This window comes from Marmota flaviventris, chromosome 17, assembly GCF_047511675.1.
Source record: "Marmota flaviventris isolate mMarFla1 chromosome 17, mMarFla1.hap1, whole genome shotgun sequence".
NCBI lineage: Eukaryota > Metazoa > Chordata > Mammalia > Rodentia > Sciuridae > Marmota > Marmota flaviventris.
Window position 1 is genome coordinate 47305319 of NC_092514.1, and position 23104 is coordinate 47328422.

The 23104-nt window shown below is 50.7% G+C and overlaps 1 protein-coding gene across 1 annotated transcript in view; it reads left to right on the forward strand.

Annotated features, from left to right (window-relative positions):
- LOC114079095 (small integral membrane protein 36-like) overlaps positions 1–23104 on the forward strand; it is a 235256-nt gene that overhangs the window by 122118 nt on the left and 90034 nt on the right. The window lies entirely within an intron of this gene.

Consider the following 23104-nt stretch of genomic DNA (forward strand, 5'->3'; position numbering starts at 1 on the left):
GTAGTTTGGACACCTGGGATCTCCAGGTCCAGGGATAGCTCCATTCCCACCATTGATAGCAGGCCCCCCAGCCTGGGCAGCCCAACCCACTCAGCCCTTGGTGCTGACAGACGTAGAAATCCCACCGTGGGGGCCCATGTCAGCACCCACACACATTCTGTCATGTATGACTAAAAAAAATAAGTAAAAATTAAAAAAAAAAGGTGGCAGACTGGAGCTGTCTACTGCTGAGGCCCTGTGAGTACTGTTGGGCTTTGGGCCCTGGTGAGAGAGTAGGAAGTTCCTACTGGAGTCAGATGGAGGCCCCAGATGTGGGGGAAGGGGGACTGTGAAGTCATAATGGTGTTCATGAGGGTGGCCCCCCAAGGGAGCCCCTGGCTGCAGAGCCAAGCCTGCCAAAGTGCTGGGAGAGGGCCTGGGAGGAAGGGCCAAGGAACAGTTGGCAGGCTGTGGAAGAGGGGGACACAAAGTTTGGAGGTAGGAGGGTGTCTCTGGGAGGAGAGAGCAGCGCCCACCCACTTTGGGCGGGGAGGCAGTGCTGGGGTGGTAAGGCAGGGTCTGGCTGAGGCCCACTGGTGCCAGAGGCTTGGCCCCTCCCCAGGTAGAGGGGCCCACACATGGGCTGGGGTTGGGGGGCATGGTATAGCTGTCCCAGATGGCCTGGGACTCACCCATCAGAAGGCAGTGGATGTGCTGCGGAGCTTTCTGTTTCTCCCAGTTCAGGTCCTCAGTGGTGACTGGACAGGCCAGTTCCAGAAGTGGTGGCAGCCTCAGAGGTCCCCCTATTGATGTGACGGCAAAGGAAACTTTCATTTCTGTGGCCTACCCGTATTCCCCATGGATGAGCATTTCTTCCTTGGCAATGGCTGTCCCGCTCTGCCTACAGCCACCTTCTCACACTGGGCCTTCTTTGCCATCCATTTCCCTGCAAATGCCATGATCTTGTTATTTTTTAGTGCTGAGTAATATTTCGTTGTGTATAAATGCCACATTTTTTAATCCATTCATCTATTGAAGGGCATCTAGGTTGGTTCCCCATTCTAGCTATTGTGAATTGTGCTGCTGTAAACATTGATGTGGCTGTGTCCCTGTAGTATGCTCTTCTTAGGTCTTTTGGGTATAATCCAAGAAGGAGAATAGCTGGGTCAAATGGTGGTTCCATTCCCAGCTTTCCAAGGAATCTCCATACTGCTTTCCAAATTGGCTGCACCAATTTGCAGTCCCACCAGCAATGTATGAGTGTACCTCCCCCCCCCCCCCCCCATCCTCGCCAGCACTTATTGTTGTTTGACTTCATAATGGCTGCCTTTCTGACTGGAGTGAGATGGTATCTTAGGGTGGTTTTGATTTGCATTTCTCTGATTGCTAGAGATGGTGAGCATTTTTTCATGTATTTGTTAATTGATTGTATGTCCTCTTCTGAGAAATTTCTGTCCAAGTCCTTGTCCCATTTGTTGATTGGGTTATCTGCTTTTTTGTTGTTTAACTTTTTGAGTTCTTTGTACACTCTAGAGGTTAGAGCTCTATCTGATGTTTGAGGGGTAAAAATTGGTTCCCAGGATGTAGGCTCCCTATTCACCTCGCATATTATTTCTCTTGCTGAGAAAAAACTTTTTCAGTTTGAATTCGTCCCATTTGTTGATTCTTGGTTTTAACTCTTGTGCTATAGGAGTCTTATTAAGGAATTTGGGGCCTGCCCCCACGAGATGAAGATGAGGACCAACTTTATCTTCTATTAGACGCAGAGTCTCTGGTCTGATTCCTCAGTCTGCCGTCTTGAAAGGTACCTAAACACGCTCCCCGAGGGAAGAAGCCCCTCATCCCTGGAGCCACCATCCCACCTGGGGTTTCTGACAGGAAGAAGCCCAGAGCCCCCACCTCTGCCAGCTGTCAGTAGTTTGGACACCTGGGATCTCCAGGTCCAGCCAGGGGTAGCTCCATTCCCACCATTGATAGCAGGCCCCCCAGCCTGGGCAGCCCAACCCACTCAGCCCTTGGTGCTGACAGACGTAGAAATCCCACCGTGGGGGCCCATGTCAGCACCCACACACATTCTGTCATGTATGACTAAAAAAAATAAGTAAAAATTAAAAAAAAAGGTGGCAGACTGGAGCTGTCTACTGCTGAGGCCCTGTGAGTACTGTTGGGCTTTGGGCCCTGGTGAGAGAGTAGGAAGTTCCTACTGGAGTCAGATGGAGGCCCCAGATGTGGGGGAAGGGGGACTGTGAAGTCATAATGGTGTTCATGAGGGTGGCCCCCGAAGGGAGCCCCTGGCTGCAGAGCCAAGCCTGCCAAAGTGCTGGGAGAGGGCCTGGGAGGAAGGGCCAAGGAACAGTTGGCAGGCTGTGGAAGAGGGGGACACAAAGTTTGGAGGTAGGAGGGTGTCTCTGGGAGGAGAGAGCAGCGCCCACCCACTTTGGGCGGGGAGGCAGTGCTGGGGTGGTAAGGCAGGGTCTGGCTGAGGCCCACTGGTGCCAGAGGCTTGGCCCCTCCCCAGGTAGAGGGGCCCACACATGGGCTGGGGTTGGGGGGCATGGTATTGCTGTCCCAGATGGCCTGGGACTCACCCATCAGAAGGCAGTGGATGTGCTGCGGAGCTTTCTGTTTCTCCCAGTTCAGGTCCTCAGTGGTGACTGGACAGGCCAGTTCCAGAAGTGGTGGCAGCCTCAGAGGTCCCCCTATTGATGTGACGGCAAAGGAAACTTTCATTTCTGTGGCCTACCCGTATTCCCCATGGATGAGCATTTCTTCCTTGGCAATGGCTGTCCCGCTCTGCCTACAGCCACCTTCTCACACTGGGCCTTCTTTGCCATCCATTTCCCTGCAAATGCCATGATCTTGTTATTTTTTAGTGCTGAGTAATATTTCGTTGTGTATAAATGCCACATTTTTTAATCCATTCATCTATTGAAGGGCATCTAGGTTGGTTCCCCATTCTAGCTATTGTGAATTGTGCTGCTGTAAACATTGATGTGGCTGTGTCCCTGTAGTATGCTCTTCTTAGGTCTTTTGGGTATAATCCAAGAAGGAGAATAGCTGGGTCAAATGGTGGTTCCATTCCCAGCTTTCCAAGGAATCTCCATACTGCTTTCCAAATTGGCTGCACCAATATGCAGTCCCACCAGCAATGTATGAGTGTACCTTCCCCCCGCCCCCCCCCATCCTCGCCAGCACTTATTGTTGTTTGACTTCATAATGGCTGCCTTTCTGACTGGAGTGAGATGGTATCTTAGGGTGGTTTTGATTTGCATTTCTCTGATTGCTAGAGATGGTGAGCATTTTTTCATGTATTTGTTAATTGATTGTATGTCCTCTTCTGAGAAGTTTCTGTCCAAGTCCTTGGCCCATTTGTTGTTTGGGTTATCTGCTTTTTTGTTGTTTAACTTTTTGAGTTCTTTGTACACTCTAGAGATTAGAGCTCTATCTGATGTTTGAGGGGTAAAAATTGGTTCCCAGGATGTAGGCTCCCTATTCACCTCGCATATTATTTCTCTTGCTGAGAAAAAACTTTTTCAGTTTGAATTCGTCCCATTTGTTGATTCTTGGTTTTAACTCTTGTGCTATAGGAGTCTTATTAAGGAATTTGGGGCCTGCCCCCACGAGATGAAGATGAGGACCAACTTTATCTTCTATTAGACGCAGAGTCTCTGGTCTGATTCCTCAGTCTGCCGTCTTGAAAGGTACCTAAACACGCTCCCCGAGGGAAGAAGCCCCTCATCCCTAGAGCCACCATCCCACCTGGGGTTTCTGACAGGAAGAAGCCCAGAGCCCCCACCTCTGCCAGCTGTCAGTAGTTTGGACACCTGGGATCTCCAGGTCCAGGGGTAGCTCCATTCCCACCATTGATAGCAGGCCCCCCAGCCTGGGCAGCCCAACCCACTCAGCCCTTGGTGCTGACAGACGTAGAAATCCCACCGTGGGGGCCCATGTCAGCACCCACACACATTCTGTCATGTATGACTAAAAAAAATAAGTAAAAATTAAAAAAAAAGGTGGCAGACTGGAGCTGTCTACTGCTGAGGCCCTGTGAGTACTGTTGGGCTTTGGGCCCTGGTGAGAGAGTAGGAAGTTCCTACTGGAGTCAGATGGAGGCCCCAGATGTGGGGGAAGGGGGACTGTGAAGTCATAATGGTGTTCATGAGGGTGGCCCCCCAAGGGAGCCCCTGGCTGCAGAGCCAAGCCTGCCAAAGTGCTGGGAGAGGGCCTGGGAGGAAGGGCCAAGGAACAGTTGGCAGGCTGTGGAAGAGGGGGACACAAAGTTTGGAGGTAGGAGGGTGTCTCTGGGAGGAGAGAGCAGCGCCCACCCACTTTGGGCGGGGAGGCAGTGCTGGGGTGGTAAGGCAGGGTCTGGCTGAGGCCCACTGGTGCCAGAGGCTTGGCCCCTCCCCAGGTAGAGGGGCCCACACATGGGCTGGGGTTGGGGGGCATGGTATTGCTGTCCCAGATGGCCTGGGACTCACCCATCAGAAGGCAGTGGATGTGCTGCGGAGCTTTCTGTTTCTCCCAGTTCAGGTCCTCAGTGGTGACTGGACAGGCCAGTTCCAGAAGTGGTGGCAGCCTCAGAGGTCCCCCTATTGATGTGACGGCAAAGGAAACTTTCATTTCTGTGGCCTACCCGTATTCCCCATGGATGAGCATTTCTTCCTTGGCAATGGCTGTCCCGCTCTGCCTACAGCCACCTTCTCACACTGGGCCTTCTTTGCCATCCATTTCCCTGCAAATGCCATGATCTTGTTATTTTTTAGTGCTGAGTAATATTTCGTTGTGTATAAATGCCACATTTTTTAATCCATTCATCTATTGAAGGGCATCTAGGTTGGTTCCCCATTCTAGCTATTGTGAATTGTGCTGCTGTAAACATTGATGTGGCTGTGTCCCTGTAGTATGCTCTTCTTAGGTCTTTTGGGTATAATCCAAGAAGGAGAATAGCTGGGTCAAATGGTGGTTCCATTCCCAGCTTTCCAAGGAATCTCCATACTGCTTTCCAAATTGGCTGCACCAATTTGCAGTCCCACCAGCAATGTATGAGTGTACCTCCCGCCCCCCCCCCATCCTCGCCAGCACTTATTGTTGTTTGACTTCATAATGGCTGCCTTTCTGACTGGAGTGAGATGGTATCTTAGGGTGGTTTTGATTTGCATTTCTCTGATTGCTAGAGATGGTGAGCATTTTTTCATGTATTTGTTAATTGATTGTATGTCCTCTTCTGAGAAGTTTCTGTCCAAGTCCTTGTCCCATTTGTTGATTGGGTTATCTGCTTTTTTGTTGTTTAACTTTTTGAGTTCTTTGTACACTCTAGAGATTAGAGCTCTATCTGATGTTTGAGGGGTAAAAATTGGTTCCCAGGATGTAGGCTCCCTATTCACCTCGCATATTATTTCTCTTGCTGAGAAAAAACTTTTTCAGTTTGAATTCGTCCCATTTGTTGATTCTTGGTTTTAACTCTTGTGCTATAGGAGTCTTATTAAGGAATTTGGGGCCTGCCCCCACGAGATGAAGATGAGGACCAACTTTATCTTCTATTAGACGCAGAGTCTCTGGTCTGATTCCTCAGTCTGCCGTCTTGAAAGGTACCTAAACACGCTCCCCGAGGGAAGAAGCCCCTCATCCCTGGAGCCACCATCCCACCTGGGGTTTCTGACAGGAAGAAGCCCAGAGCCCCCACCTCTGCCAGCTGTCAGTAGTTTGGACACCTGGGATCTCCAGGTCCAGCCAGGGGTAGCTCCATTCCCACCATTGATAGCAGGCCCCCCAGCCTGGGCAGCCCAACCCACTCAGCCCTTGGTGCTGACAGACGTAGAAATCCCACCGTGGGGGCCCATGTCAGCACCCACACACATTCTGTCATGTATGACTAAAAAAAATAAGTAAAAATTAAAAAAAAAGGTGGCAGACTGGAGCTGTCTACTGCTGAGGCCCTGTGAGTACTGTTGGGCTTTGGGCCCTGGTGAGAGAGTAGGAAGTTCCTACTGGAGTCAGATGGAGGCCCCAGATGTAGGGGAAGGGGGACTGTGAAGTCATAATGGTGTTCATGAGGGTGGCCCCCCAAGGGAGCCCCTGGCTGCAGAGCCAAGCCTGCCAAAGTGCTGGGAGAGGGCCTGGGAGGAAGGGCCAAGGAACAGTTGGCAGGCTGTGGAAGAGGGGGACACAAAGTTTGGAGGTAGGAGGGTGTCTCTGGGAGGAGAGAGCAGCGCCCACCCACTTTGGGCGGGGAGGCAGTGCTGGGGTGGTAAGGCAAGGTCTGGCTGAGGCCCACTGGTGCCAGAGGCTTGGCCCCTCCCCAGGTAGAGGGGCCCACACATGGGCTGGGGTTGGGGGGCATGGTATTGCTGTCCCAGATGGCCTGGGACTCACCCATCAGAAGGCAGTGGATGTGCTGCGGAGCTTTCTGTTTCTCCCAGTTCAGGTCCTCAGTGGTGACTGGACAGGCCAGTTCCAGAAGTGGTGGCAGCCTCAGAGGTCCCCCTATTGATGTGACGGCAAAGGAAACTTTCATTTCTGTGGCCTACCCGTATTCCCCATGGATGAGCATTTCTTCCTTGGCAATGGCTGTCCCGCTCTGCCTACAGCCACCTTCTCACACTGGGCCTTCTTTGCCATCCATTTCCCTGCAAATGCCATGATCTTGTTATTTTTTAGTGCTGAGTAATATTTCGTTGTGTATAAATGCCACATTTTTTAATCCATTCATCTATTGAAGGGCATCTAGGTTGGTTCCCCATTCTAGCTATTGTGAATTGTGCTGCTGTAAACATTGATGTGGCTGTGTCCCTGTAGTATGCTCTTCTTAGGTCTTTTGGGTATAATCCAAGAAGGAGAATAGCTGGGTCAAATGGTGGTTCCATTCCCAGCTTTCCAAGGAATCTCCATACTGCTTTCCAAATTGGCTGCACCAATTTGCAGTCCCACCAGCAATGTATGAGTGTACCTTCCCCCCCCCCCCCCCCATCCTCGCCAGCACTTATTGTTGTTTGACTTCATAATGGCTGCCTTTCTGACTGGAGTGAGATGGTATCTTAGGGTGGTTTTGATTTGCATTTCTCTGATTGCTAGAGATGGTGAGCATTTTTTCATGTATTTGTTAATTGATTGTATGTCCTCTTCTGAGAAGTTTCTGTCCAAGTCCTTGTCCCATTTGTTGATTGGGTTATCTGCTTTTTTGTTGTTTAACTTTTTGAGTTCTTTGTACACTCTAGAGATTAGAGCTCTATCTGATGTTTGAGGGGTAAAAATTGGTTCCCAGGATGTAGGCTCCCTATTCACCTCGCATATTATTTCTCTTGCTGAGAAAAAACTTTTTCAGTTTGAATTCGTCCCATTTGTTGATTCTTGGTTTTAACTCTTGTGCTATAGGAGTCTTATTAAGGAATTTGGGGCCTGCCCCCACGAGATGAAGATGAGGACCAACTTTATCTTCTATTAGACGCAGAGTCTCTGGTCTGATTCCTCAGTCTGCCGTCTTGAAAGGTACCTAAACACGCTCCCCGAGGGAAGAAGCCCCTCATCCCTGGAGCCACCATCCCACCTGGGGTTTCTGACAGGAAGAAGCCCAGAGCCCCCACCTCTGCCAGCTGTCAGTAGTTTGGACACCTGGGATCTCCAGGTCCAGCCAGGGGTAGCTCCATTCCCACCATTGATAGCAGGCCCCCCAGCCTGGGCAGCCCAACCCACTCAGCCCTTGGTGCTGACAGACGTAGAAATCCCACCGTGGGGGCCTATGTCAGCACCCACACACATTCTGTCATGTATGACTAAAAAAAATAAGTAAAAATTAAAAAAAAAGGTGGCAGACTGGAGCTGTCTACTGCTGAGGCCCTGTGAGTACTGTTGGGCTTTGGGCCCTGGTGAGAGAGTAGGAAGTTCCTACTGGAGTCAGATGGAGGCCCCAGATGTGGGGGAAGGGGGACTGTGAAGTCATAATGGTGTTCATGAGGGTGGCCCCCCAAGGGAGCCCCTGGCTGCAGAGCCAAGCCTGCCAAAGTGCTGGGAGAGGGCCTGGGAGGAAGGGCCAAGGAACAGTTGGCAGGCTGTGGAAGAGGGGGACACAAAGTTTGGAGGTAGGAGGGTGTCTCTGGGAGGAGAGAGCAGCGCCCACCCACTTTGGGCGGGGAGGCAGTGCTGGGGTGGTAACGCAGGGTCTGGCTGAGGCCCACTGGTGCCAGAGGCTTGGCCCCTCCCCAGGTAGAGGGGCCCACACATGGGCTGGGGTTGGGGGGCATGGTATAGCTGTCCCAGATGGCCTGGGACTCACCCATCAGAAGGCAGTGGATGTGCTGCGGAGCTTTCTGTTTCTCCCAGTTCAGGTCCTCAGTGGTGACTGGACAGGCCAGTTCCAGAAGTGGTGGCAGCCTCAGAGGTCCCCCTATTGATGTGACGGCAAAGGAAACTTTCATTTCTGTGGCCTACCCGTATTCCCCATGGATGAGCATTTCTTCCTTGGCAATGGCTGTCCCGCTCTGCCTACAGCCACCTTCTCACACTGGGCCTTCTTTGCCATCCATTTCCCTGCAAATGCCATGATCTTGTTATTTTTTAGTGCTGAGTAATATTTCGTTGTGTATAAATGCCACATTTTTTAATCCATTCATCTATTGAAGGGCATCTAGGTTGGTTCCCCATTCTAGCTATTGTGAATTGTGCTGCTGTAAACATTGATGTGGCTGTGTCCCTGTAGTATGCTCTTCTTAGGTCTTTTGGGTATAATCCAAGAAGGAGAATAGCTGGGTCAAATGGTGGTTCCATTCCCAGCTTTCCAAGGAATCTCCATACTGCTTTCCAAATTGGCTGCACCAATTTGCAGTCCCACCAGCAATGTATGAGTGTACCTTCCCCCCCCCCCCCCCATCCTCGCCAGCACTTATTGTTGTTTGACTTCATAATGGCTGCCTTTCTGACTGGAGTGAGATGGTATCTTAGGGTGGTTTTGATTTGCATTTCTCTGATTGCTAGAGATGGTGAGCATTTTTTCATGTATTTGTTAATTGATTGTATGTCCTCTTCTGAGAAGTTTCTGTCCAAGTCCTTGTCCCATTTGTTGATTGGGTTATCTGCTTTTTTGTTGTTTAACTTTTTGAGTTCTTTGTACACTCTAGAGATTAGAGCTCTATCTGATGTTTGAGGGGTAAAAATTGGTTCCCAGGATGTAGGCTCCCTATTCACCTCGCATATTATTTCTCTTGCTGAGAAAAAACTTTTTCAGTTTGAATTCGTCCCATTTGTTGATTCTTGGTTTTAACTCTTGTGCTATAGGAGTCTTATTAAGGAATTTGGGGCCTGCCCCCACGAGATGAAGATGAGGACCAACTTTATCTTCTATTAGACGCAGAGTCTCTGGTCTGATTCCTCAGTCTGCCGTCTTGAAAGGTACCTAAACACGCTCCCCGAGGGAAGAAGCCCCTCATCCCTGGAGCCACCATCCCACCTGGGGTTTCTGACAGGAAGAAGCCCAGAGCCCCCACCTCTGCCAGCTGTCAGTAGTTTGGACACCTGGGATCTCCAGGTCCAGGGGTAGCTCCATTCCCACCATTGATAGCAGGCCCCCCAGCCTGGGCAGCCCAACCCACTCAGCCCTTGGTGCTGACAGACGTAGAAATCCCACCGTGGGGGCCCATGTCAGCACCCACACACATTCTGTCATGTATGACTAAAAAAAATAAGTAAAAATTAAAAAAAAAGGTGGCAGACTGGAGCTGTCTACTGCTGAGGCCCTGTGAGTACTGTTGGGCTTTGGGCCCTGGTGAGAGAGTAGGAAGTTCCTACTGGAGTCAGATGGAGGCCCCAGATGTGGGGGAAGGGGGACTGTGAAGTCATAATGGTGTTCATGAGGGTGGCCCCCCAAGGGAGCCCCTGGCTGCAGAGCCAAGCCTGCCAAAGTGCTGGGAGAGGGCCTGGGAGGAAGGGCCAAGGAACAGTTGGCAGGCTGTGGAAGAGGGGGACACAAAGTTTGGAGGTAGGAGGGTGTCTCTGGGAGGAGAGAGCAGCGCCCACCCACTTTGGGCGGGGAGGCAGTGCTGGGGTGGTAAGGCAGGGTCTGGCTGAGGCCCACTGGTGCCAGAGGCTTGGCCCCTCCCCAGGTAGAGGGGCCCACACATGGGCTGGGGTTGGGGGGCATGGTATTGCTGTCCCAGATGGCCTGGGACTCACCCATCAGAAGGCAGTGGATGTGCTGCGGAGCTTTCTGTTTCTCCCAGTTCAGGTCCTCAGTGGTGACTGGACAGGCCAGTTCCAGAAGTGGTGGCAGCCTCAGAGGTCCCCCTATTGATGTGACGGCAAAGGAAACTTTCATTTCTGTGGCCTACCCGTATTCCCCATGGATGAGCATTTCTTCCTTGGCAATGGCTGTCCCGCTCTGCCTACAGCCACCTTCTCACACTGGGCCTTCTTTGCCATCCATTTCCCTGCAAATGCCATGATCTTGTTATTTTTTAGTGCTGAGTAATATTTCGTTGTGTATAAATGCCACATTTTTTAATCCATTCATCTATTGAAGGGCATCTAGGTTGGTTCCCCATTCTAGCTATTGTGAATTGTGCTGCTGTAAACATTGATGTGGCTGTTTCCCTGTAGTATGCTCTTCTTAGGTCTTTTGGGTATAATCCAAGAAGGAGAATAGCTGGGTCAAATGGTGGTTCCATTCCCAGCTTTCCAAGGAATCTCCATACTGCTTTCCAAATTGGCTGCACCAATTTGCAGTCCCACCAGCAATGTATGAGTGTACCTTCCCCCCGCCCCCCCCCATCCTCGCCAGCACTTATTGTTGTTTGACTTCATAATGGCTGCCTTTCTGACTGGAGTGAGATGGTATCTTAGGGTGGTTTTGATTTGCATTTCTCTGATTGCTAGAGATGGTGAGCATTTTTTCATGTATTTGTTAATTGATTGTATGTCCTCTTCTGAGAAGTTTCTGTCCAAGTCCTTGTCCCATTTGTTGATTGGGTTATCTGCTTTTTTGTTGTTTAACTTTTTGAGTTCTTTGTACACTCTAGAGATTAGAGCTCTATCTGATGTTTGAGGGGTAAAAATTGGTTCCCAGGATGTAGGCTCCCTATTCACCTCGCATATTATTTCTCTTGCTGAGAAAAAACTTTTTCAGTTTGAATTCGTCCCATTTGTTGATTCTTGGTTTTAACTCTTGTGCTATAGGAGTCTTATTAAGGAATTTGGGGCCTGCCCCCACGAGATGAAGATGAGGACCAACTTTATCTTCTATTAGACGCAGAGTCTCTGGTCTGATTCCTCAGTCTGCCGTCTTGAAAGGTACCTAAACACGCTCCCCGAGGGAAGAAGCCCCTCATCCCTGGAGCCACCATCTCACCTGGGGTTTCTGACAGGAAGAAGCCCAGAGCCCCCACCTCTGCCAGCTGTCAGTAGTTTGGACACCTGGGATCTCCAGGTCCAGCCAGGGGTAGCTCCATTCCCACCATTGATAGCAGGCCCCCCAGCCTGGGCAGCCCAACCCACTCAGCCCTTGGTGCTGACAGACGTAGAAATCCCACCGTGGGGGCCCATGTCAGCACCCACACACATTCTGTCATGTATGACTAAAAAAAATAAGTAAAAATTAAAAAAAAAGGTGGCAGACTGGAGCTGTCTACTGCTGAGGCCCTGTGAGTACTGTTGGGCTTTGGGCCCTGGTGAGAGAGTAGGAAGTTCCTACTGGAGTCAGATGGAGGCCCCAGATGTGGGGGAAGGGGGACTGTGAAGTCATAATGGTGTTCATGAGGGTGGCCCCCCAAGGGAGCCCCTGGCTGCAGAGCCAAGCCTGCCAAAGTGCTGGGAGAGGGCCTGGGAGGAAGGGCCAAGGAACAGTTGGCAGGCTGTGGAAGAGGGGGACACAAAGTTTGGAGGTAGGAGGGTGTCTCTGGGAGGAGAGAGCAGCGCCCACCCACTTTGGGCGGGGAGGCAGTGCTGGGGTGGTAAGGCAGGGTCTGGCTGAGGCCCACTGGTGCCAGAGGCTTGGCCCCTCCCCAGGTAGAGGGGCCCACACATGGGCTGGGGTTGGGGGGCATGGTATAGCTGTCCCAGATGGCCTGGGACTCACCCATCAGAAGGCAGTGGATGTGCTGCGGAGCTTTCTGTTTCTCCCAGTTCAGGTCCTCAGTGGTGACTGGACAGGCCAGTTCCAGAAGTGGTGGCAGCCTCAGAGGTCCCCCTATTGATGTGACGGCAAAGGAAACTTTCATTTCTGTGGCCTACCCGTATTCCCCATGGATGAGCATTTCTTCCTTGGCAATGGCTGTCCCGCTCTGCCTACAGCCACCTTCTCACACTGGGCCTTCTTTGCCATCCATTTCCCTGCAAATGCCATGATCTTGTTATTTTTTAGTGCTGAGTAATATTTCGTTGTGTATAAATGCCACATTTTTTAATCCATTCATCTATTGAAGGGCATCTAGGTTGGTTCCCCATTCTAGCTATTGTGAATTGTGCTGCTGTAAACATTGATGTGGCTGTGTCCCTGTAGTATGCTCTTCTTAGGTCTTTTGGGTATAATCCAAGAAGGAGAATAGCTGGGTCAAATGGTGGTTCCATTCCCAGCTTTCCAAGGAATCTCCATACTGCTTTCCAAATTGGCTGCACCAATTTGCAGTCCCACCAGCAATGTATGAGTGTACCTTCCCCCCCCCCCCCCCCCATCCTCGCCAGCACTTATTGTTGTTTGACTTCATAATGGCTGCCTTTCTGACTGGAGTGAGATGGTATCTTAGGGTGGTTTTGATTTGCATTTCTCTGATTGCTAGAGATGGTGAGCATTTTTTCATGTATTTGTTAATTGATTGTATGTCCTCTTCTGAGAAGTTTCTGTCCAAGTCCTTGTCCCATTTGTTGATTGGGTTATCTGCTTTTTTGTTGTTTAACTTTTTGAGTTCTTTGTACACTCTAGAGATTAGAGCTCTATCTGATGTTTGAGGGGTAAAAATTGGTTCCCAGGATGTAGGCTCCCTATTCACCTCGCATATTATTTCTCTTGCTGAGAAAAAACTTTTTCAGTTTGAATTCGTCCCATTTGTTGATTCTTGGTTTTAACTCTTGTGCTATAGGAGTCTTATTAAGGAATTTGGGGCCTGCCCCCACGAGATGAAGATGAGGACCAACTTTATCTTCTATTAGACGCAGAGTCTCTGGTCTGATTCCTCAGTCTGCCGTCTTGAAAGGTACCTAAACACGCTCCCCGAGGGAAGAAGCCCCTCATCCCTGGAGCCACCATCCCACCTGGGGTTTCTGACAGGAAGAAGCCCAGAGCCCCCACCTCTGCCAGCTGTCAGTAGTTTGGACACCTGGGATCTCCAGGTCCAGCCAGGGGTAGCTCCATTCCCACCATTGATAGCAGGCCCCCCAGCCTGGGCAGCCCAACCCACTCAGCCCTTGGTGCTGACAGACGTAGAAATCCCACCGTGGGGGCCCATGTCAGCACCCACACACATTCTGTCATGTATGACTAAAAAAAATAAGTAAAAATTAAAAAAAAAGGTGGCAGACTGGAGCTGTCTACTGCTGAGGCCCTGTGAGTACTGTTGGGCTTTGGGCCCTGGTGAGAGAGTAGGAAGTTCCTACTGGAGTCAGATGGAGGCCCCAGATGTGGGGGAAGGGGGACTGTGAAGTCATAATGGTGTTCATGAGGGTGGCCCCCCAAGGGAGCCCCTGGCTGCAGAGCCAAGCCTGCCAAAGTGCTGGGAGAGGGCCTGGGAGGAAGGGCCAAGGAACAGTTGGCAGGCTGTGGAAGAGGGGGACACAAAGTTTGGAGGTAGGAGGGTGTCTCTGGGAGGAGAGAGCAGCGCCCACCCACTTTGGGCGGGGAGGCAGTGCTGGGGTGGTAAGGCAGGGTCTGGCTGAGGCCCACTGGTGCCAGAGGCTTGGCCCCTCCCCAGGTAGAGGGGCCCACACATGGGCTGGGGTTGGGGGGCATGGTATTGCTGTCCCAGATGGCCTGGGACTCACCCATCAGAAGGCAGTGGATGTGCTGCGGAGCTTTCTGTTTCTCCCAGTTCAGGTCCTCAGTGGTGACTGGACAGGCCAGTTCCAGAAGTGGTGGCAGCCTCAGAGGTCCCCCTATTGATGTGACGGCAAAGGAAACTTTCATTTCTGTGGCCTACCCGTATTCCCCATGGATGAGCATTTCTTCCTTGGCAATGGCTGTCCCGCTCTGCCTACAGCCACCTTCTCACACTGGGCCTTCTTTGCCATCCATTTCCCTGCAAATGCCATGATCTTGTTATTTTTTAGTGCTGAGTAATATTTCGTTGTGTATAAATGCCACATTTTTTAATCCATTCATCTATTGAAGGGCATCTAGGTTGGTTCCCCATTCTAGCTATTGTGAATTGTGCTGCTGTAAACATTGATGTGGCTGTGTCCCTGTAGTATGCTCTTCTTAGGTCTTTTGGGTATAATCCAAGAAGGAGAATAGCTGGGTCAAATGGTGGTTCCATTCCCAGCTTTCCAAGGAATCTCCATACTGCTTTCCAAATTGGCTGCACCAATTTGCAGTCCCACCAGCAATGTATGAGTGTACCTTCCCCCCCCCCCCCCCCATCCTCGCCAGCACTTATTGTTGTTTGACTTCATAATGGCTGCCTTTCTGACTGGAGTGAGATGGTATCTTAGGGTGGTTTTGATTTGCATTTCTCTGATTGCTAGAGATGGTGAGCATTTTTTCATGTATTTGTTAATTGATTGTATGTCCTCTTCTGAGAAGTTTCTGTCCAAGTCCTTGTCCCATTTGTTGATTGGGTTATCTGCTTTTTTGTTGTTTAACTTTTTGAGTTCTTTGTACACTCTAGAGATTAGAGCTCTATCTGATGTTTGAGGGGTAAAAATTGGTTCCCAGGATGTAGGCTCCCTATTCACCTCGCATATTATTTCTCTTGCTGAGAAAAAACTTTTTCAGTTTGAATTCGTCCCATTTGTTGATTCTTGGTTTTAACTCTTGTGCTATAGGAGTCTTATTAAGGAATTTGGGGCCTGCCCCCACGAGATGAAGATGAGGACCAACTTTATCTTCTATTAGACGCAGAGTCTCTGGTCTGATTCCTCAGTCTGCCGTCTTGAAAGGTACCTAAACACGCTCCCCGAGGGAAGAAGCCCCTCATCCCTGGAGCCACCATCCCACCTGGGGTTTCTGACAGGAAGAAGCCCAGAGCCCCCACCTCTGCCAGCTGTCAGTAGTTTGGACACCTGGGATCTCCAGGTCCAGGGGTAGCTCCATTCCCACCATTGATAGCAGGCCCCCCAGCCTGGGCAGCCCAACCCACTCAGCCCTTGGTGCTGACAGACGTAGAAATCCCACCGTGGGGGCCCATGTCAGCACCCACACACATTCTGTCATGTATGACTAAAAAAAATAAGTAAAAATTAAAAAAAAAGGTGGCAGACTGGAGCTGTCTACTGCTGAGGCCCTGTGAGTACTGTTGGGCTTTGGGCCCTGGTGAGAGAGTAGGAAGTTCCTACTGGAGTCAGATGGAGGCCCCAGATGTGGGGGAAGGGGGACTGTGAAGTCATAATGGTGTTCATGAGGGTGGCCCCCCAAGGGAGCCCCTGGCTGCAGAGCCAAGCCTGCCAAAGTGCTGGGAGAGGGCCTGGGAGGAAGGGCCAAGGAACAGTTGGCAGGCTGTGGAAGAGGGGGACACAAAGTTTGGAGGTAGGAGGGTGTCTCTGGGAGGAGAGAGCAGCGCCCACCCACTTTGGGCGGGGAGGCAGTGCTGGGGTGGTAAGGCAGGGTCTGGCTGAGGCCCACTGGTGCCAGAGGCTTGGCCCCTCCCCAGGTAGAGGGGCCCACACATGGGCTGGGGTTGGGGGGCATGGTATTGCTGTCCCAGATGGCCTGGGACTCACCCATCAGAAGGCAGTGGATGTGCTGCGGAGCTTTCTGTTTCTCCCAGTTCAGGTCCTCAGTGGTGACTGGACAGGCCAGTTCCAGAAGTGGTGGCAGCCTCAGAGGTCCCCCTATTGATGTGACGGCAAAGGAAACTTTCATTTCTGTGGCCTACCCGTATTCCCCATGGATGAGCATTTCTTCCTTGGCAATGGCTGTCCCGCTCTGCCTACAGCCACCTTCTCACACTGGGCCTTCTTTGCCATCCATTTCCCTGCAAATGCCATGATCTTGTTATTTTTTAGTGCTGAGTAATATTTCGTTGTGTATAAATGCCACATTTTTTAATCCATTCATCTATTGAAGGGCATCTAGGTTGGTTCCCCATTCTAGCTATTGTGAATTGTGCTGCTGTAAACATTGATGTGGCTGTGTCCCTGTAGTATGCTCTTCTTAGGTCTTTTGGGTATAATCCAAGAAGGAGAATAGCTGGGTCAAATGGTGGTTCCATTCCCAGCTTTCCAAGGAATCTCCATACTGCTTTCCAAATTGGCTGCACCAATTTGCAGTCCCACCAGCAATGTATGAGTGTACCTTCCCCCCGCCCCCCCCCATCCTCGCCAGCACTTATTGTTGTTTGACTTCATAATGGCTGCCTTTCTGACTGGAGTGAGATGGTATCTTAGGGTGGTTTTGATTTGCATTTCTCTGATTGCTAGAGATGGTGAGCATTTTTTCATGTATTTGTTAATTGATTGTATGTCCTCTTCTGAGAAGTTTCTGTCCAAGTCCTTGTCCCATTTGTTGATTGGGTTATCTGCTTTTTTGTTGTTTAACTTTTTGAGTTCTTTGTACACTCTAGAGATTAGAGCTCTATCTGATGTTTGAGGGGTAAAAATTGGTTCCCAGGATGTAGGCTCCCTATTCACCTCGCATATTATTTCTCTTGCTGAGAAAAAACTTTTTCAGTTTGAATTCGTCCCATTTGTTGATTCTTGGTTTTAACTCTTGTGCTATAGGAGTCTTATTAAGGAATTTGGGGCCTGCCCCCACGAGATGAAGATGAGGACCAACTTTATCTTCTATTAGACGCAGAGTCTCTGGTCTGATTCCTCAGTCTGCCGTCTTGAAAGGTACCTAAACACGCTCCCCGAGGGAAGAAGCCCCTCATCCCTGGAGCCACCATCTCACCTGGGGTTTCTGACAGGAAGAAGCCCAGAGCCCCCACCTCTGCCAGCTGTCAGTAGTTTGGACACCTGGGATCTCCAGGTCCAGCCAGGGGTAGCTCCATTCCCACCATTGATAGCAGGCCCCCCAGCCTGGGCAGCCCAACCCACTCAGCCCTTGGTGCTGACAGACGTAGAAATCCCACCGTGGGGGCCCATGTCAGCACCCACACACATTCTGTCATGTATGACTAAAAAAAATAAGTAAAAATTAAAAAAAAAGGTGGCAGACTGGAGCTGTCTACTGCTGAGGCCCTGTGAGTACTGTTGGGCTTTGGGCCCTGGTGAGAGAGTAGGAAGTTCCTACTGGAGTCAGATGGAGGCCCCAGATGTGGGGGAAGGGGGACTGTGAAGTCATAATGGTGTTCATGAGGGTGGCCCCCCAAGGGAGCCCCTGGCTGCAGAGCCAAGCCTGCCAAAGTGCTGGGAGAGGGCCTGGGAGGAAGGGCCAAGGAACAGTTGGCAGGCTGTGGAAGAGGGGGACACAAAGTTTGGAGGTAGGAGGGTGTCTCTGGGAGGAGAGAGCAGCGCCCACCCACTTTGGGCGGGGAGGCAGTGCTGGGGTGGTAAGGCAGGGTCTGGCTGAGGCCCACTGGTGCCAGAGGCTTGGCCCCTCCCCAGGTAGAGGGGCCCACACATGGGCTGGGGTTGGGGGGCATGGTATTGCTGTCCCAGATGGCCTGGGACTCACCCATCAGAAGGCAGTGGATGTGCTGCGGAGCTTTCTGTTTCTCCCAGTTCAGGTCCTCAGTGGTGACTGGACAGGCCAGTTCCAGAAGTGGTGGCAGCCTCAGAGGTCCCCCTATTGATGTGACGGCAAAGGAAACTTTCATTTCTGTGGCCTACCCGTATTCCCCATGGATGAGCATTTCTTCCTTGGCAATGGCTGTCCCGCTCTGCCTACAGCCACCTTCTCACACTGGGCCTTCTTTGCCATCCATTTCCCTGCAAATGCCATGATCTTGTTATTTTTTAGTGCTGAGTAATATTTCGTTGTGTATAAATGCCACATTTTTTAATCCATTCATCTATTGAAGGGCATCTAGGTTGGTTCCCCATTCTAGCTATTGTGAATTGTGCTGCTGTAAACATTGATGTGGCTGTGTCCCTGTAGTATGCTCTTCTTAGGTCTTTTGGGTATAATCCAAGAAGGAGAATAGCTGGGTCAAATGGTGGTTCCATTCCCAGCTTTCCAAGGAATCTCCATACTGCTTTCCAAATTGGCTGCACCAATTTGCAGTCCCACCAGCAATGTATGAGTGTACCTTCCCCCCGCCCCCCCCCATCCTCGCCAGCACTTATTGTTGTTTGACTTCATAATGGCTGCCTTTCTGACTGGAGTGAGATGGTATCTTAGGGTGGTTTTGATTTGCATTTCTCTGATTGCTAGAGATGGTGAGCATTTTTTCATGTATTTGTTAATTGATTGTATGTCCTCTTCTGAGAAGTTTCTGTCCAAGTCCTTGGCCCATTTGTTGTTTGGGTTATCTGCTTTTTTGTTGTTTAACTTTTTGAGTTCTTTGTACACTCTAGAGATTAGAGCTCTATCTAATGTTTGAGGGGTAAAAATTGGTTCCCAGGATGTAGGCTCCCTATTCACCTCGCATATTATTTCTCTTGCTGAGAAAAAACTTTTTCAGTTTGAATTCGTCCCATTTGTTGATTCTTGGTTTTAACTCTTGTGCTATAGGAGTCTTATTAAGGAATTTGGGGCCTGCCCCCACGAGATGAAGATGAGGACCAACTTTATCTTCTATTAGACGCAGAGTCTCTGGTCTGATTCCTCAGTCTGCCGTCTTGAAAGGTACCTAAACACGCTCCCCGAGGGAAGAAGCCCCTCATCCCTAGAGCCACCATCCCACCTGGGGTTTCTGACAGGAAGAAGCCCAGAGCCCCCACCTCTGCCAGCTGTCAGTAGTTTGGACACCTGGGATCTCCAGGTCCAGGGGTAGCTCCATTCCCACCATTGATAGCAGGCCCCCCAGCCTGGGCAGCCCAACCCACTCAGCCCTTGGTGCTGACAGACGTAGAAATCCCACCGTGGGGGCCCATGTCAGCACCCACACACATTCTGTCATGTATGACTAAAAAAAATAAGTAAAAATTAAAAAAAAAGGTGGCAGACTGGAGCTGTCTACTGCTGAGGCCCTGTGAGTACTGTTGGGCTTTGGGCCCTGGTGAGAGAGTAGGAAGTTCCTACTGGAGTCAGATGGAGGCCCCAGATGTGGGGGAAGGGGGACTGTGAAGTCATAATGGTGTTCATGAGGGTGGCCCCCCAAGGGAGCCCCTGGCTGCAGAGCCAAGCCTGCCAAAGTGCTGGGAGAGGGCCTGGGAGGAAGGGCCAAGGAACAGTTGGCAGGCTGTGGAAGAGGGGGACACAAAGTTTGGAGGTAGGAGGGTGTCTCTGGGAGGAGAGAGCAGCGCCCACCCACTTTGGGCGGGGAGGCAGTGCTGGGGTGGTAAGGCAGGGTCTGGCTGAGGCCCACTGGTGCCAGAGGCTTGGCCCCTCCCCAGGTAGAGGGGCCCACACATGGGCTGGGGTTGGGGGGCATGGTATTGCTGTCCCAGATGGCCTGGGACTCACCCATCAGAAGGCAGTGGATGTGCTGCGGAGCTTTCTGTTTCTCCCAGTTCAGGTCCTCAGTGGTGACTGGACAGGCCAGTTCCAGAAGTGGTGGCAGCCTCAGAGGTCCCCCTATTGATGTGACGGCAAAGGAAACTTTCATTTCTGTGGCCTACCCGTATTCCCCATGGATGAGCATTTCTTCCTTGGCAATGGCTGTCCCGCTCTGCCTACAGCCACCTTCTCACACTGGGCCTTCTTTGCCATCCATTTCCCTGCAAATGCCATGATCTTGTTATTTTTTAGTGCTGAGTAATATTTCGTTGTGTATAAATGCCACATTTTTTAATCCATTCATCTATTGAAGGGCATCTAGGTTGGTTCCCCATTCTAGCTATTGTGAATTGTGCTGCTGTAAACATTGATGTGGCTGTGTCCCTGTAGTATGCTCTTCTTAGGTCTTTTGGGTATAATCCAAGAAGGAGAATAGCTGGGTCAAATGGTGGTTCCATTCCCAGCTTTCCAAGGAATCTCCATACTGCTTTCCAAATTGGCTGCACCAATTTGCAGTCCCACCAGCAATGTATGAGTGTACCTTCCCCCCGCCCCCCCCCATCCTCGCCAGCACTTATTGTTGTTTGACTTCATAATGGCTGCCTTTCTGACTGGAGTGAGATGGTATCTTAGGGTGGTTTTGATTTGCATTTCTCTGATTGCTAGAGATGGTGAGCATTTTTTCATGTATTTGTTAATTGATTGTATGTCCTCTTCTGAGAAGTTTCTGTCCAAGTCCTTGGCCCATTTGTTGTTTGGGTTATCTGCTTTTTTGTTGTTTAACTTTTTGAGTTCTTTGTACACTCTAGAGATTTGAGCTCTATCTGATGTTTGAGGGGTAAAAATTGGTTCCCAGGATGTAGGCTCCCTATTCACCTCGCATATTATTTCTCTTGCTGAGAAAAAACTTTTTCAGTTTGAATTCGTCCCATTTGTTGATTCTTGGTTTTAACTCTTGTGCTATAGGAGTCTTATTAAGGAATTTGGGGCCTGCCCCCACGAGATGAAGATGAGGACCAACTTTATCTTCTATTAGACGCAGAGTCTCTGGTCTGATTCCTCAGTCTGCCGTCTTGAAAGGTACCTAAACACGCTCCCCGAGGGAAGAAGCCCCTCATCCCTAGAGCCACCATCCCACCTGGGGTTTCTGACAGGAAGAAGCCCAGAGCCCCCACCTCTGCCAGCTGTCAGTAGTTTGGACACCTGGGATCTCCAGGTCCAGGGGTAGCTCCATTCCCACCATTGATAGCAGGCCCCCCAGCCTGGGCAGCCCAACCCACTCAGCCCTTGGTGCTGACAGACGTAGAAATCCCACCGTGGGGGCCCATGTCAGCACCCACACACATTCTGTCATGTATGACTAAAAAAAATAAGTAAAAATTAAAAAAAAAGGTGGCAGACTGGAGCTGTCTACTGCTGAGGCCCTGTGAGTACTGTTGGGCTTTGGGCCCTGGTGAGAGAGTAGGAAGTTCCTACTGGAGTCAGATGGAGGCCCCAGATGTGGGGGAAGGGGGACTGTGAAGTCATAATGGTGTTCATGAGGGTGGCCCCCCAAGGGAGCCCCTGGCTGCAGAGCCAAGCCTGCCAAAGTGCTGGGAGAGGGCCTGGGAGGAAGGGCCAAGGAACAGTTGGCAGGCTGTGGAAGAGGGGGACACAAAGTTTGGAGGTAGGAGGGTGTCTCTGGGAGGAGAGAGCAGCGCCCACCCACTTTGGGCGGGGAGGCAGTGCTGGGGTGGTAAGGCAGGGTCTGGCTGAGGCCCACTGGTGCCAGAGGCTTGGCCCCTCCCCAGGTAGAGGGGCCCACACATGGGCTGGGGTTGGGGGGCATGGTATTGCTGTCCCAGATGGCCTGGGACTCACCCATCAGAAGGCAGTGGATGTGCTGCGGAGCTTTCTGTTTCTCCCAGTTCAGGTCCTCAGTGGTGACTGGACAGGCCAGTTCCAGAAGTGGTGGCAGCCTCAGAGGTCCCCCTATTGATGTGACGGCAAAGGAAACTTTCATTTCTGTGGCCTACCCGTATTCCCCATGGATGAGCATTTCTTCCTTGGCAATGGCTGTCCCGCTCTGCCTACAGCCACCTTCTCACACTGGGCCTTCTTTGCCATCCATTTCCCTGCAAATGCCATGATCTTGTTATTTTTTAGTGCTGAGTAATATTTCGTTGTGTATAAATGCCACATTTTTTAATCCATTCATCTATTGAAGGGCATCTAGGTTGGTTCCCCATTCTAGCTATTGTGAATTGTGCTGCTGTAAACATTGATGTGGCTGTGTCCCTGTAGTATGCTCTTCTTAGGTCTTTTGGGTATAATCCAAGAAGGAGAATAGCTGGGTCAAATGGTGGTTCCATTCCCAGCTTTCCAAGGAATCTCCATACTGCTTTCCAAATTGGCTGCACCAATTTGCAGTCCCACCAGCAATGTATGAGTGTACCATCCCCCCCCCCCCCCCCCCCGCCCCCATCCTCGCCAGCACTTATTGTTGTTTGACTTCATAATGGCTGCCTTTCTGACTGGAGTGAGATGGTATCTTAGGGTGGTTTTGATTTGCATTTCTCTGATTGCTAGAGATGGTGAGCATTTTTTCATGTATTTGTTAATTGATTGTATGTCCTCTTCTGAGAAATTTCTGTCCAAGTCCTTGTCCCATTTGTTGATTGGGTTATCTGCTTTTTTGTTGTTTAACTTTTTGAGTTCTTTGTACACTCTAGAGGTTAGAGCTCTATCTGATGTTTGAGGGGTAAAAATTGGTTCCCAGGATGTAGGCTCCCTATTCACCTCGCATATTATTTCTCTTGCTGAGAAAAAACTTTTTCAGTTTGAATTCGTCCCATTTGTTGATTCTTGGTTTTAACTCCTGTGCTATAGGAGTCTTATTAAGGAATTTGGGGCCTGCCCCCACGAGATGAAGATGAGGACCAACTTTATCTTCTATTAGACGCAGAGTCTCTGGTCTGATTCCTCAGTCTGCCGTCTTGAAAGGTACCTAAACACGCTCCCCGAGGGAAGAAGCCCCTCATCCCTGGAGCCACCATCCCACCTGGGGTTTCTGACAGGAAGAAGCCCAGAGCCCCCACCTCTGCCAGCTGTCAGTAGTTTGGACACCTGGGATCTCCAGGTCCAGGGGTAGCTCCATTCCCACCATTGATAGCAGGCCCCCCAGCCTGGGCAGCCCAACCCACTCAGCCCTTGGTGCTGACAGACGTAGAAATCCCACCGTGGGGGCCCATGCCAGCACCCACACACATTCTGCTGGCAGCCAGGCTGCAAGTCCATTGGAGCAACTAGTCCATCAGCCTCTGCAGCTGCTACTCAGAGGCCAGGGACTGTGAACAGTGTTTGTCCCAAGAACAGGCAGCCCCAGTCAGCATGGGACAACCAAGATTCATCCCCCTTAATGCTGTCAGTGTCAGTTGCCTCAATTGCAACTTGGAGGACAGATTTGTCCCC